The following is a 13,231-nucleotide window of genomic DNA, read 5'->3' as shown; positions in this document are numbered from 1 at the left end:
TATTTGATAGGATTGAACCAACTAGCCACTACCATTCTATGGTAATATTTGTGTTTCGAATCTATTTACCGTATAACACAGTTGTATATTTTGGGGCCCTTCGTCCTCGGGGGCCCTGGGCGACCGCCCCTCAATTCAACCCCCAAGGCCGGGCCTGAAGAGAAGTCAAACATTAGTTAGAAAATCATTGGCTGAATTTCTAAATATATGGCAATCAATTAATTATTTTATAAAAAATCGGCAATTATTTGGGCAATATAAATATAATTTAAATTAGACAGAGAAAATGTCATAAAATTGAAATTATGAATGGGAAATGCTAAAGAATTTAGATTACATCCGGTGTACAATAAATTTATTATATATTGGGATAATTTTACCTATTTTCTTGGTAATTTTTAACATGTACTACTACGTATTGATTAATTTTTTATACTATAAGTTATTTTTTGGTTAAACTTATATAAGGGTTAATAACGGATTATACTTTTTTTTTGGGTGGGTAAAGGAGGGAAAGCCAACAGTGGATTATACATAATATATTGGCTATCCTTAATAAATCACATACCATGTATTAGTCAACGGGATCCAATCAGTATCTTCTAAAATTCAAAAAATAAGTTGATGTATTTCATGTGCGTAAAAAAAAAAAAAAAAAAAGTTTATACGAGTACATAGTTTTTGGACAGTTAACAAGGTAGGCAACGACGACCACAAGTCTGTAACTAAATTAAATAAGGTTTGGGTTCTATTTGGTAACTCATTTCAGTTAGCTGAAATAATAAGTTAGCTGAATTTAAGGTGCCTAAAACAAATAGATGTGTTTGGTATCAACCTGAAATAATATTTCAGGAACTAAAATTGAAATAAATTGACTGCAATTTGGATGCTACCTAAACTAGCGTATGAATATCAGTTACCTGAAACTGAAATTCAGGTTTACATTTCTTCAATATTAAACTTTCGCTTCTCAAAGCAATTACTTTGAAAATTCGTTGGCACCATACTACTATAAACGGCTGATACTAAAAGTAATTTATTTGGCCATAAATCGTTAGCCAATCAACTGAGGCTAATCGATCAGTTTCAGTGGCCAAATGTTAAACTTTTCATGAAATTTGACGCTAAAATAAGTACTCCGTCATACTCTATAATGGTACTCCGTATAATGAAGCTATTTAATCAGAAAACACACCAACAATGACGTGTGGCAAAATATGACATTTGGCATTAAAAAATAAAAAACATACGGAGTAAAACAAGAAGGGCAAAGTTGTCCAAAAAAAATACTCCAAAGTGATGGGTGTTGGGGCTTTTTAATATAGATAGATATACGCAAACATAAGGAGCGTTGGGGCTTTTTTATATAGATTATGATAGATATACGAGTATGTAAATATGACGAGACACTAGCTCGCAACTTATATAATTGAAACACGTTAAGTGATTTCCTCAAAAAAAACAAAAATGTAAAGTGATTTTCAGCTAAATTATTATTAGGATTTACGAGTATGGAAATATGTAAACTATCACAATTTTTACAAATATATTATCAATTCAATGCATATTTCATAATTCACCGAATAATTTCAGCTAATTAAACATTTATTTTTACCAAACAATATATGGTTGTAATTAGGTAGCTTATAAGTTTCAGCTACGTATCAGTTTCAGTTATCAGTTTTAGGTAACTTATCAGTTTCAGCTTCGTTTCAGCTATTATTGTCAAACATAGCCTTAGTCTTCTGATTGCAAGGTAATGGGATCAATCGATCAAACTTTGATCCGTTTGAGGCTCTTCGAGGTGGGGATTTCCTTATCATTTTCCCTGAATTCTAATGAATCAGACCCGCTATAAAAATAAAATTGATTAACAAATACTACGTACGTAAAATTATTTTTACGGACAAGTATTAAGAAAAAATAGGGAACATACGTAAAAAGTTGGTTGAATATAATAAAATATAGACAAAAGGAGGTAGATGTGTAAAAAAATGTGGATCTAAGAAAGAAAAATGAATAAAGTAAGAGAAATTGAGTGGAAAATTGTAAAGATTGTGGGATAAGATAGGTAAGATAATAAATTTTCATGTACAAGAATAGAATAAAGCACAATGCATGTAAATAACATTATAAAACGGACTGAACAAAAAGTGTAAAGATCATTTTAAAATGAATTTAGTAAGACGGTTTAAGGTGTATGTGTTTGTTCAATAGGATCTTCCTCTAACCTACTCCCTTTGTATTTATTTAAGGGATACACTTGTCTTTTTCGGTCGTATTTATTTAAGAAAGATATATACTTGTCATATTTTAGTAACTTATCAACTCTACCATCTAATTAAATAATACATCTAATTTATCCAATGATCCATTATCTTATTAAGAGCATTGTTAATGGTGTGTATTTTTTTTGCCCTTGGGGAAAAATAAGGGGAAAAAGCCAAAATTTGGGTGTTAATGGGTGTGAAAATTTTGCACTTGGGGAATGCAAAACTAAATCCGCCATGGGGATTTTTTAGATTTGGAGTGGAAATTCACCTAATCTAAATCCGCCATGTGACATGAAATAAAAAATCATGTAACGATTATTTTTCAACGGAAATTTTTTTATATTCATAAAAAAAAAAATTACCATCATTCATAAAAATTCAAGATCTACAAATAGACATTCATTTTAATATAATTTAACACAATTTTTTTCCATTTCTCTCTCTAATTTGCTTATCTATTACCAAAAACTTAATTAATCATTTTCTAATTTTTTATTTTTAATTATTATTGTTGTTATTAGAGAGAGAAGTAGGGGTAGAAAAAGAGGGGTGGAGAGTTTTTCTTTTGCTCATGGATAAAAGAGGGATGGGGGATATTTTTTTTGCTAATGGGAAAAATGAAAAATGATGAGTGAGAAAGTGGGTAGAGAGAGAAGGATGGTGAGTTTTTTTTTGCACATGGTTAACGATGGTCTAAACAAATAATTTCAGAAACCCACCCCACCTCCCACCCCCCAAAATGACATGGTCCCCAATTGTTCACTTATTAAAATATCTACTCAACCATACTTGCTTTATTATTATATTTCAATTAATTTTTCTTCTAAATACCCGTGTCCGACTAAGTGTATCCCTTAAATAAATACGGAGGGAATACATAAAATAATTCATGATCATACAAAAATCAAAAACGCCATGGCATTACGTACATATATCTTCCACGTATAGCTCCTCTTAGTCATCACACACACAAAATTATTAAAACTTCCCCAAATCATCTGATTACCAAAAAAAAAAATGGTGGGGAGGGAATCTCTACGTACCCTTTAAAAAGTGGGAGGACATATTATTATAGCTTATGAACAGTAACTTTTAATTTATTTATTTATTTAATTTTTTTTTTGTATTTTAGTTTTTTGTGCCTTTCTTTCTCCTTTTTCCTCCTCTTGCCCACATGTTCTCTTTCATTACCCATTAAAATGCCAATATCCATCTTCTTCTTTCTTGTTGTGGTATTTTTATGAACTACGGAGTACTACGTAAGAGCATTGTGTGAATTTCTCTAGTTATGACTCAACCTTGCACAAGTTGTTATAATGGGAACACTTTTATCACACAAGAGTAACTTACAAAAAAAAAAATGACTGACTAGGCATACACTTTGGTTAATATTTTGGGTACACTGATAGACATGTAGTAATTGTGCTCCTTGGGCATGTGTCCTTATCTTATCTTCATATGATCAGTGTTCAAATATTATTTCCTTCTGCAAGTTCTCATCTTTTGAGTGAGGAGACATGGTAACATGGCTAATACAATATCTTCGTATGCAGTAAGGTGAAGAACGGGTTATTATATCTATGTTTTTGCCATCAACCAGTTTTTGGAGCAACTATGTCCATTTTTATGTTTTTTGACCTTTTTAGAGCAACTGTGTCTATGTCCATTTTTCTGTTTTTTTTGCCTTTGTGTTTTCTCATGTCTTTCTATTTCTTGGGTTATTTTTATTTTTATACGATTTACAGTTTGTTGTTAGGAAACTTTTGTTGACTGTGTTACTCAGGCTCTTCATTTCACGTTCATGATCCATGTCAGATCCTCATGCATAGTTTCACAAATTAGTCGAGTCCAAACACTTGGACACACACTTGCTTTCGAATAACATAGCTTGCAAAATACGCAGTAAGTTTGAGGAGCTAATTTGTTGTTGTTAGAAATATCGCATACACCCATCAGATAAAAAAGACAACCTTAGTAACTACTAGATTAGGTCCCGTGCACGCACGGTTTTTTTTAAATTATTAATTGACCTTCTTTTTTAATTGAAATATTTATTCCTTAAATTTATTGCGTAATTCATAAATCTCGAACATATTCATTTTATCATATAATATACAATTTCCGCTCTATTATGTATTGTATATTTTATATGTTTAATATGATTGTTTGACCAAATTAATATTTGATATGCTTAATATGAACAAAATATTGAGTAAGAATGTTTTCTATTATTGATATGAGCATCTGACTAAATTAATATTACCAACATTGTTTATAATGTCATATTTAATAATTCTACAATATTTTCCATTTATAAACATTTATACAAAAGGAGAGAAAATAAAAATAGAATAAAGTAGATAATTTTTTTTAGGAAATGATTTTTGGCGGGAAAAAATAGCACCAGGAATTGACACGTGTCATTCCTGGTGTCTCTTTTAGTATATAGTAATAGATACCAACGTCATTGCGTTATGTCTTCCCTTTTTTCCAGAGTATGAATGACTACCTTAATAACTGGGTATCATGTATCAAATCAGCTTAACAACTGGGTATCATGTAACAAATCACCTTTGAGTGGTTTAATTGAGAGAATGTTGGACCCTTAATTTTGTAAACTATACATTATAATTAAGTAATGAAATACTCTTATGCTTACGTTGGAAAACTACAAGTTCCATAGACTCATAATTTCGCTATTGTAGAATAAAAGCACAACAAAACTATACATATTATTATTCCATATGCTCATAAACACAAGAACACATTGGTGCCAAATTTGAAATTCCCAGCTACACCGCCCGCTTCCGGTGACTAGTTATGTAAAAAAAATATACTTCTTAAAATTGTCACCATAACTCTTAAAATTGTTTTTTTTGGATTATTGATGTAATTTTTATTTTGATCCTGAGTAACTTAAATTATTGTATTAAAATATTATTTACTCCGTATTAAAGAGAGGACAATTTTATCAAAAAAAAAATAGGTGGTGAACTTTTATTATATATTAAGATAACTTTTGAAACTTTTTAGAATAATATATACACAAATTCTTATTTACAAAGGTTGTACAATAAATATTGTACACTAGAGTAAAAGTTAACTCAAATTGCTTAAAAGTCAAGCTTATATATGTAAAAGTTATCTATTTTTTAGTGAATTTTTTTTCATTTTTAATAAAACTTATTTATTCAAAATTTCTAATAATGTATAAAATTAATCATATAACCCTTTAAAATGTTTATCTATCAACTTTTTTTTACTAATATAAAAGTTAATCAAAACTAGGTTAAAGTTACAAGAAAATGAGTAAAAGTTATATTGATGTACAATAAATTTATTGTGCACCTTGTGCGCGAGACCTTTTGCAATATATATACTCCGTATTTTTTTACAATATCTATTATACACCAGTTTATTCAAGAGTTTATCGCTAAATAATCATATATCGGAAAGTGAAGTTCATTTATAGTCTCCATGTTCATGAATCTGAACTCCATTTGTTGCTTCATCAGATATCTCCGGCCATAAATGGACCCACTTGTAACCAATGATTTTATTTTATTTTGGATTTATTTGATGTATAATTCATTACTATATTAATCCATATTAATAATGAATTATTCATGGAAAAACCTCCCCATAGAGGCAATTCTTGAATTGTTAATTTTATTTTTGGAATTACCTAATTAATATTTTTGAATGGATATCCGTACACAAGGTACATACCATGTTACCCTTTATTTATATGCCACAAAATGTCCAATACCATACAATTCCTCCCAAAACCAAAATCTTCTTACATAATAACATAGTACTAGATCAAAATTAATAATTTTAAAAATGTTGAGAATTAACTTTTTAGTAGAAAAATATAAGCATTTTCAGAGCTTTTTATGTCTAAGTTTTATTTACATAATTACATCAATTATTTGGGTATCCACAAGAATTTATGAGTTTATTATATCTCATGTCACACATTTTTTCATTGAGGTAAGCTACTTCATTTTAGTATCAACTTTAGGGTTCTTCATTTTGAAAAGCCTTAACCCTAACAATAATAACAATTATTATAACCCAAAAGATCTAGATTTGTTCTTCACCTCCGTCTCGGCGACAACGGTTTCAAGTATGTCTACCATTGAAATGGAGGTATTCTCGAATTCGCAACTCGTAATTATCACCATTTTAATGTTCATAGGAGGAGAGGTTTTTACCTCCATGGTAGGTCTCCAATTTTCAGCCTCTAAGCTCAAATACACACCTTTAAAAGCTTCGAGTTAGGGATCATTATTCCTCAAGAAACTTCAAAAACAACAACAATGGAGAAAACAAAATCAGAAATAGATTTTCTCATAAAATCCAAGTCTGTTAGTGTTAAGATATTAGGTATTATTCTGTGAATATTCTGTAGAGTCCTAACTATGGTATATTACCTAATGTGTAACCTAGGGTTTAGGTAACTGAGTTGTACTATATATATACGTGTGTGATTAATGAGAATGATACGAGATTACACAATATTTGACATGGTATCATGAGCCTAGGTTAAAAACCCTAGATTTCTTTTTCCGCAAGCATTCGAGAGAGTATAACCGAGTATTGAGAACAGTGAATTACTTCGCTTGTTGAGTATTGAGATTAGGAGATAACAATTTCTTAAGTTTCATCATGGGTAATGATGAGGAGGCACCACCAAAAGGTCATCGCCGCCGCCGTCGACCTAGACTACTATCTCGGGTCAGGCGACGACCCCGGTATCGTTATCACCCCTGTAAAACTGAGAGGAGTGTCGAACTACGATGAATGGGCCAAAGCCGTTCGTCGGTCGATGATTTCAAAGTTCAAATTTGGATTTCTTGATGGTTCTGTGAAGGAACCCATTACGGACGCAACGAAGATAAAACATTGGATTGCGGTCAATTCAATGGTGGTGTCTTGGATCACAAACACCATAGACGAGAGTTTGCGTTCGAATCTGGAAGACTTTGATATTGCTCACGAGTTGTGGAGTCATTTGAGGACACGGTACTGCGTTGTGTCGGGCACTAGGGTCTTCCATATTAAGATGGCTCTGAGTGGCTGCAAGCAGGGCACGTCTGAGGGCGTCATGGAGTACTATGGCCGCTTGTCGAAGGTATGGAAGGAGTACGTACAGTATACACAAGTTCCGAGGTGTATATGTGCGGGTAGCACGTGCAACATAGCGAAGCAGGTGGGGGACATTCATGATGAAGATCGTCTGCACTATTTCTTAATTGGCCTAGACGATCACTATGAAGCCATTCGTGCACAACTGTTGGCAAGATCCCCGTTTCCAGGCCTTGACGAGGCGTACAAGACGGTTATGAATACCGAGACCATGCGCGCTAAGGCAACGAGAGGCACGGAGAGTGTCATGGCGTTCAAGGTCGAGACTAAGGCTCGGTCGAGGACGGGAGATGCGAGTGACAGGTTTTGTGGTCATTGCAATCGAGAGGGTCATGAGGAAGACACTTGTTATCAGCTGATTGGTTTTCCCGAATGGTGGGATGAGAAGAAAGGAGGTGGAAGAGTGTTAGGTTATGATACATATGACAATTCATAAATCATGCGGAAACAACCATTAAGCCAGGAATACATATTATTTACACATAATCATTTAGCATAGTTTAGATGCATACTCTTTGTTGCGTGCCTTCCCTAGCTGCGCCCGAACCGAACAAGAATAAGTCTTTAGGACTCCAAGTTTCGTCCCTCCGTAGATAGTCCACAGCACGTCCGGATCCGCCTTAAGATTGACCAACTAGAATCGCCCTTAAGGTACTATTAATTTTCGGCACTTTTAGGCAAGATGTGTGACTGAATTTTTCTCTCAAAAACTCACTTTGAATACTTGAAAACTCGTTGTAAATATGTGACCCTAGGCACTTATTTATAGAGTTTATGGAAAGGAATTATAATCCTATTAGAATACAAATCTATTTAATTATAACCCTACTAGGATTCTAATTAAACAAAGTTTATCTATTAGGATTAGACTTAATCATATTACGAATCCCGGTAGCCTTAGGATTCCGAGTAACACACACGAGTGGCGCACAAGCACCGCACGCCCGCACGCAGGCCTTGCGGCCCACGCCGAGCGCACAGCGCAAGGCCCACTGTCGCAGCCTTGTCCGCGCGCGCGCCCAAGCTACGGCTGGGCCTGGCTTTTGCGCTGGGCCTGGTCGTATGCTTGGCGTGTGGTTGTTGCGCTTGGCTTGCTGCGCGATGGCCCGACTTCGTGCTGGGCCTTCGTCTGGCAGGCCTCATCCGATGCTAATTCGTACGATACGCTTCCGATTAAATTCTCGATTCCGGAATTCATTTCCGATACGAACAATATTTTAATATTTCCGATTCCGGAATTAATTTCCGTTTCGAACAAATATTTAATATTTCCGTTTCCGGAATTATTTTCCGATTCCGATAATATTTCCGATTCTGACAATATTTCCGTTTCCGGCAATATTTCCGATTCCGGCAATATTTCCATTTCCGATAATATTTTCCGATACGTACCATGTTTCCGTTTCCGGCAACATCTACGTCTTGGATAATATTTATATTTCCGATGCGATCCATATTTCCGTTTCCGGCAATATCATCGTTTCCGGAGTATTCTTTTCTTGCCTGTGACGATCTTAGCTCCCACTGAAACCAAGATCCGTCGATTCCGAATATCCATAGATGGAGTATTTAATGCCATTAAATACTTGATCCGTTTACGTACTATTTGTGTGACCCTACGGGTTCAGTCAAGAGTAAGCTGTGGATTAATATCATTAATTCCACTTGAACTGAAGCGGCCTCTAGCTAGGCATTCAGCTCACTTGATCTCACTGAATTATTAACTTGTTAATTAATACCGAACCGCATTTATTAGACTTAACATTGAATGCATACTTGGACCAAGGGCATTATTTCCTTCAGTCTCCCACTTGTCCTTAGGGACAAGTGTGCATTTCCTAATTCCTTTGTCGCTCGATGCTTGCTCTTGAACATAAGGTAAGAGTTGTCATCCTTATTATGTCCAGAGGTGTTCCTCGGTTTCAGAGTTCAACTGATCAAATAAACAGATAATCATAGCCTATGATTCATCCGAGCACGGCCATGCATTTCACAGTTTCTAGCTCTCCGAGTGGCCTTGTACAACTTTTAAGCATCTCATCCCGATTTATGGGAGGACAATCCCAATCTTGCGATCTTGAGATTAGACTTCGTTTGATAGGTGATTACCTGAGCGTTGCCTTTATAGCCTCCTTTTACGGTGCGACGGTTGGTCAACGTCAAAGTAACCAGTTCTCAAACAAGTAATCTCAAATCACTCAGGTATTGAGGATTTAGTGTCTAATAATTTTAATAAAATTTACTTATGACAGATTTTCATCTCTTACAGTAAAGTTTCATAGGTCTTGTCCGATACTAGTCTTCACAAAGTAAGTATCTATGCAAATGATTATGACATTGCCATGTCCACATAGTTCAAGAAACAGAACTACTAGTCATCTTGCATTCTAATCATCTAACGTTTTCTATGCGTCCAATTTTATAGAAAACTCCGACTAGGGACCATTTTCAACCTTTGACATTCAAGTTCACTTGATAGACATTTCTTAGTCACAGGACTGGTCCTGACAGTCTATCTTGAATATATTGTCAAATTGAAGGGACTCATCATTTAATAAACCACAAATTAAATGGAAAAATGAATTCTTTTCATTTATTGTGAATGATTAACCAATAATGTTTTACAAAGATTTAAACTCTAAAACTTTAAAACATTAAACAGAGACATCAAAGCCATTCTCCAATATGCTTGATTCCCATAGCTGCAGTGTGCGAGTTGTGCTTCGTCTGCGGCAGAGGTTTAGTCAATGGATCTGATATGTTGTCATCAGTTCCAATTTTGCTTATCTCGACTTCTTTTCTTTCAACAAACTCTCGTAGAAGGTGAAATCTAAGAAGTACATGCTTGACTCTCTGGTGGTGTCTAGGCTCCTTTACCTGTGCAATAGCTCCGTTATTATCACAATACAGGGCTATTGGTCCTTTAATGGAGGGGACTACACCAAGTTCACCTATGAACTTCCTTAGCCATATAGCTTCCTTTGCTGCTTCATGTGCAGCAATGTACTCCGCTTCAGTTGTAGAATCCGCAATGGTGCTTTGCTTAGCACTTTTCCAGCTTACTGCTCCTCCGTTGAGGCAGAAGACAAACCCAGACTGTGATCTGAAATCATCTTTGTCGGTTTGGAAACTTGCGTCCGTATAACCTTTAACAATTAATTCATCATCTCCACCATAGACCAGGAAGTCATCTTTGTGCCTTTTCAGGTACTTCAGAATATTCTTGGCAGCAGTCCAATGCGCCTCTCCTGGGTCTGACTGGTATCTGCTCGTAGCACTGAGTGCGTACGCAACATCCGGGCGTGTACATATCACAGCATACATTATTGAACCAATCAATGATGCATATGGAATCCCATTCATTCGTCTACGCTCATCAAGTGTTTTTGGGCACTGATTCTTGCTTAGAGTCATTCCATGAGACATGGGTAGGTAGCCTCGCTTGGAGTCCGCCATCTTGAACCTATCAAGTACCTTATTGATATAAGTGCTTTGACTAAGTCCAATCATCCTTTTAGATCTATCTCTGTAAATCTTGATGCCCAATATGTACTGTGCTTCTCCTAGATCTTTCATCGAAAAACATTTCCCAAGCCAAATCTTGACAGAGTTCAACATAGGAATGTCATTTCCGATAAGTAATATGTCGTCGACATATAATACTAGGAAAGCAATTTTGCTCCCACTGACCTTCTTGTATACACAAGATTCGTCTGCGTTCTTGATGAAACCAAAGTCACTGACTGCTTCATCAAAACGTATATTCCAGCTCCTGGATGCCTGCTTCAATCCGTAGATTGACTTCTTTAGCTTGCATACCTTTTTAGCATTCTTTGGATCCTCAAAACCTTCAGGCTGTGTCATAAACACAGTTTCTGTTAAAACGCCGTTTAAGAAAGAAGTTTTGACATCCATCTGCCATATTTCGTAATCGTAATATGCAGCGATTGCTAACATTATCCGAATAGACTTTAGCATTGCAACTGGTGAAAAGGTTTCATTGTAATCCAAACCGTGGACTCGCCTGTAACGTTTTGCAACCAATCTAGCTTTGAAAACTTCAAGATTCCCATCCTTGTCCTTTTTCAGTTTGAAAACCCATTTGCTTCCAATGGCTTGGTAGCCATCTGGCAAATTGACCAAATCCCATACTTGGTTTTCAGACATGGAGTCTAATTCAGATTGCATGGCTTCTTGCCATTGCTTGGAGCTAGGGCTCGTCATAGCTTGTTTGTAAGTCGCAGGTTCATCACTTTCAAGTAATAGAACGTCATAGCTCTCGTTCGTCAAAATACCTAAGTACCTTTCCGGTTGAGATCTATATCTTTGCGATCTACGCGGGGTAACATTTCTAGATTGACCATGATTCTCACCAGATTCTTCTAAAGATCTCTGAGTTTCATCCTGAATGTCATCTTGAGCATTCTCTAGAGTTTGTTGTTCGTCTCGAATTTCTTCGAGGTCTACTTTTCTCCCACTTGTCATTTTGGAAATGTGATCTTTCTCCAAAAAGACACCATCTCGAGCAACAAACACCTTGTTCTCAGATGTATTGTAGAAGTAATACCCCTTTGTTTCCTTTGGATAGCCCACAAGGATACATTTGTCAGATTTTGGATGAAGTTTGTCTGAAATTAATCGTTTGACGTATACTTCACATCCCCAAATCTTCAGAAAAGACACATTTGGAGGCTTTCCAAACCATAATTCGTATGGAGTCTTTTCGACAGCTTTAGACGGAGCTCTATTTATAGTGAGTGCAGCTGTATTTAGTGCATGTCCCCAAAATTCTAATGGAAGTTTGGCCTGACCCATCATTGACCTGACCATGTCTAGCAAGGTTCTGTTCCTCCGTTCCGACACACCGTTCCATTGTGGTGTTCCAGGAGGAGTCAATTCTGATAGAATTCCACATTCTTTCAGATGGCCATCAAATTCATAGCTCAGATATTCACCGCCTCTATCAGACCGCAGTGCCTTAATCTTCTTGCCAAATTGATTCTCTACTTCACTCTGAAATTCCTTGAATTTGTCAAAGGATTCAGACTTATGCTTCATTAGGTAGACATAACCATATCTACTGAAGTCATCAGTGAAAGTGATAAAGTAGCTAAAACCACCTCTAGCATTTGTACTCATTGTTCCACATACATCTGTATGGATTAAACCCAATAGTTCATTTGCTCTATCTCCAACTTTAGAGAAAGGTTGCTTTGTCATTTTGCCAAGTAAACATGATTCGCATTTACCATAATCCTCTAAGTCAAATGGTTCTAGAATTCCTTCCTTTTGAAGTCTTTCTAAGCGTTTCAAGTTTATATGGCCTAATCGACAATGCCACAGATAGGTGAGATCTGAATCATCCTTTTTGGCCCTTTTGGTATTTATGTTATATACTTGTTTGTCGTGATCTAATAAATAAAGTCCATTGACTAATCTAGCAGATCCATAAAACGTCTCTTTAAAATAAAACGAACAACTATTGTCTTTTATTAAAAAGGAAAATCCCTTAGCATCTAAGCAAGAAACTGAAATGATGTTTTTAGTAAGACTTGGAACATGGAAACATTCTTCCAGTTCCAAAACTAGCCCGGAGGGCAACGACAAATAGTAAGTTCCTACAGCTAATGCAGCAATCCGTGCTCCATTTCCCACTCGTAGGTCGACTTCACCCTTGCTTAACTTCCTACTTCTTCTTAGTCCCTGTGGATTGGAACATAAGTGTGAGCCACAACCTGTATCTAATACCCAAGAAGTTGAATTAGCAAGTATACAGTCTATAACGAAAATACCTGAAGATGGAACGA

Source organism: Spinacia oleracea, chromosome 1 (genome assembly GCF_020520425.1).
Source record: "Spinacia oleracea cultivar Varoflay chromosome 1, BTI_SOV_V1, whole genome shotgun sequence".
Lineage (NCBI taxonomy): Eukaryota > Viridiplantae > Streptophyta > Magnoliopsida > Caryophyllales > Amaranthaceae > Spinacia > Spinacia oleracea.
The sequence above is the reverse complement of the archived record's forward strand: the minus strand, read 5'-3'. Positions refer to the sequence as shown.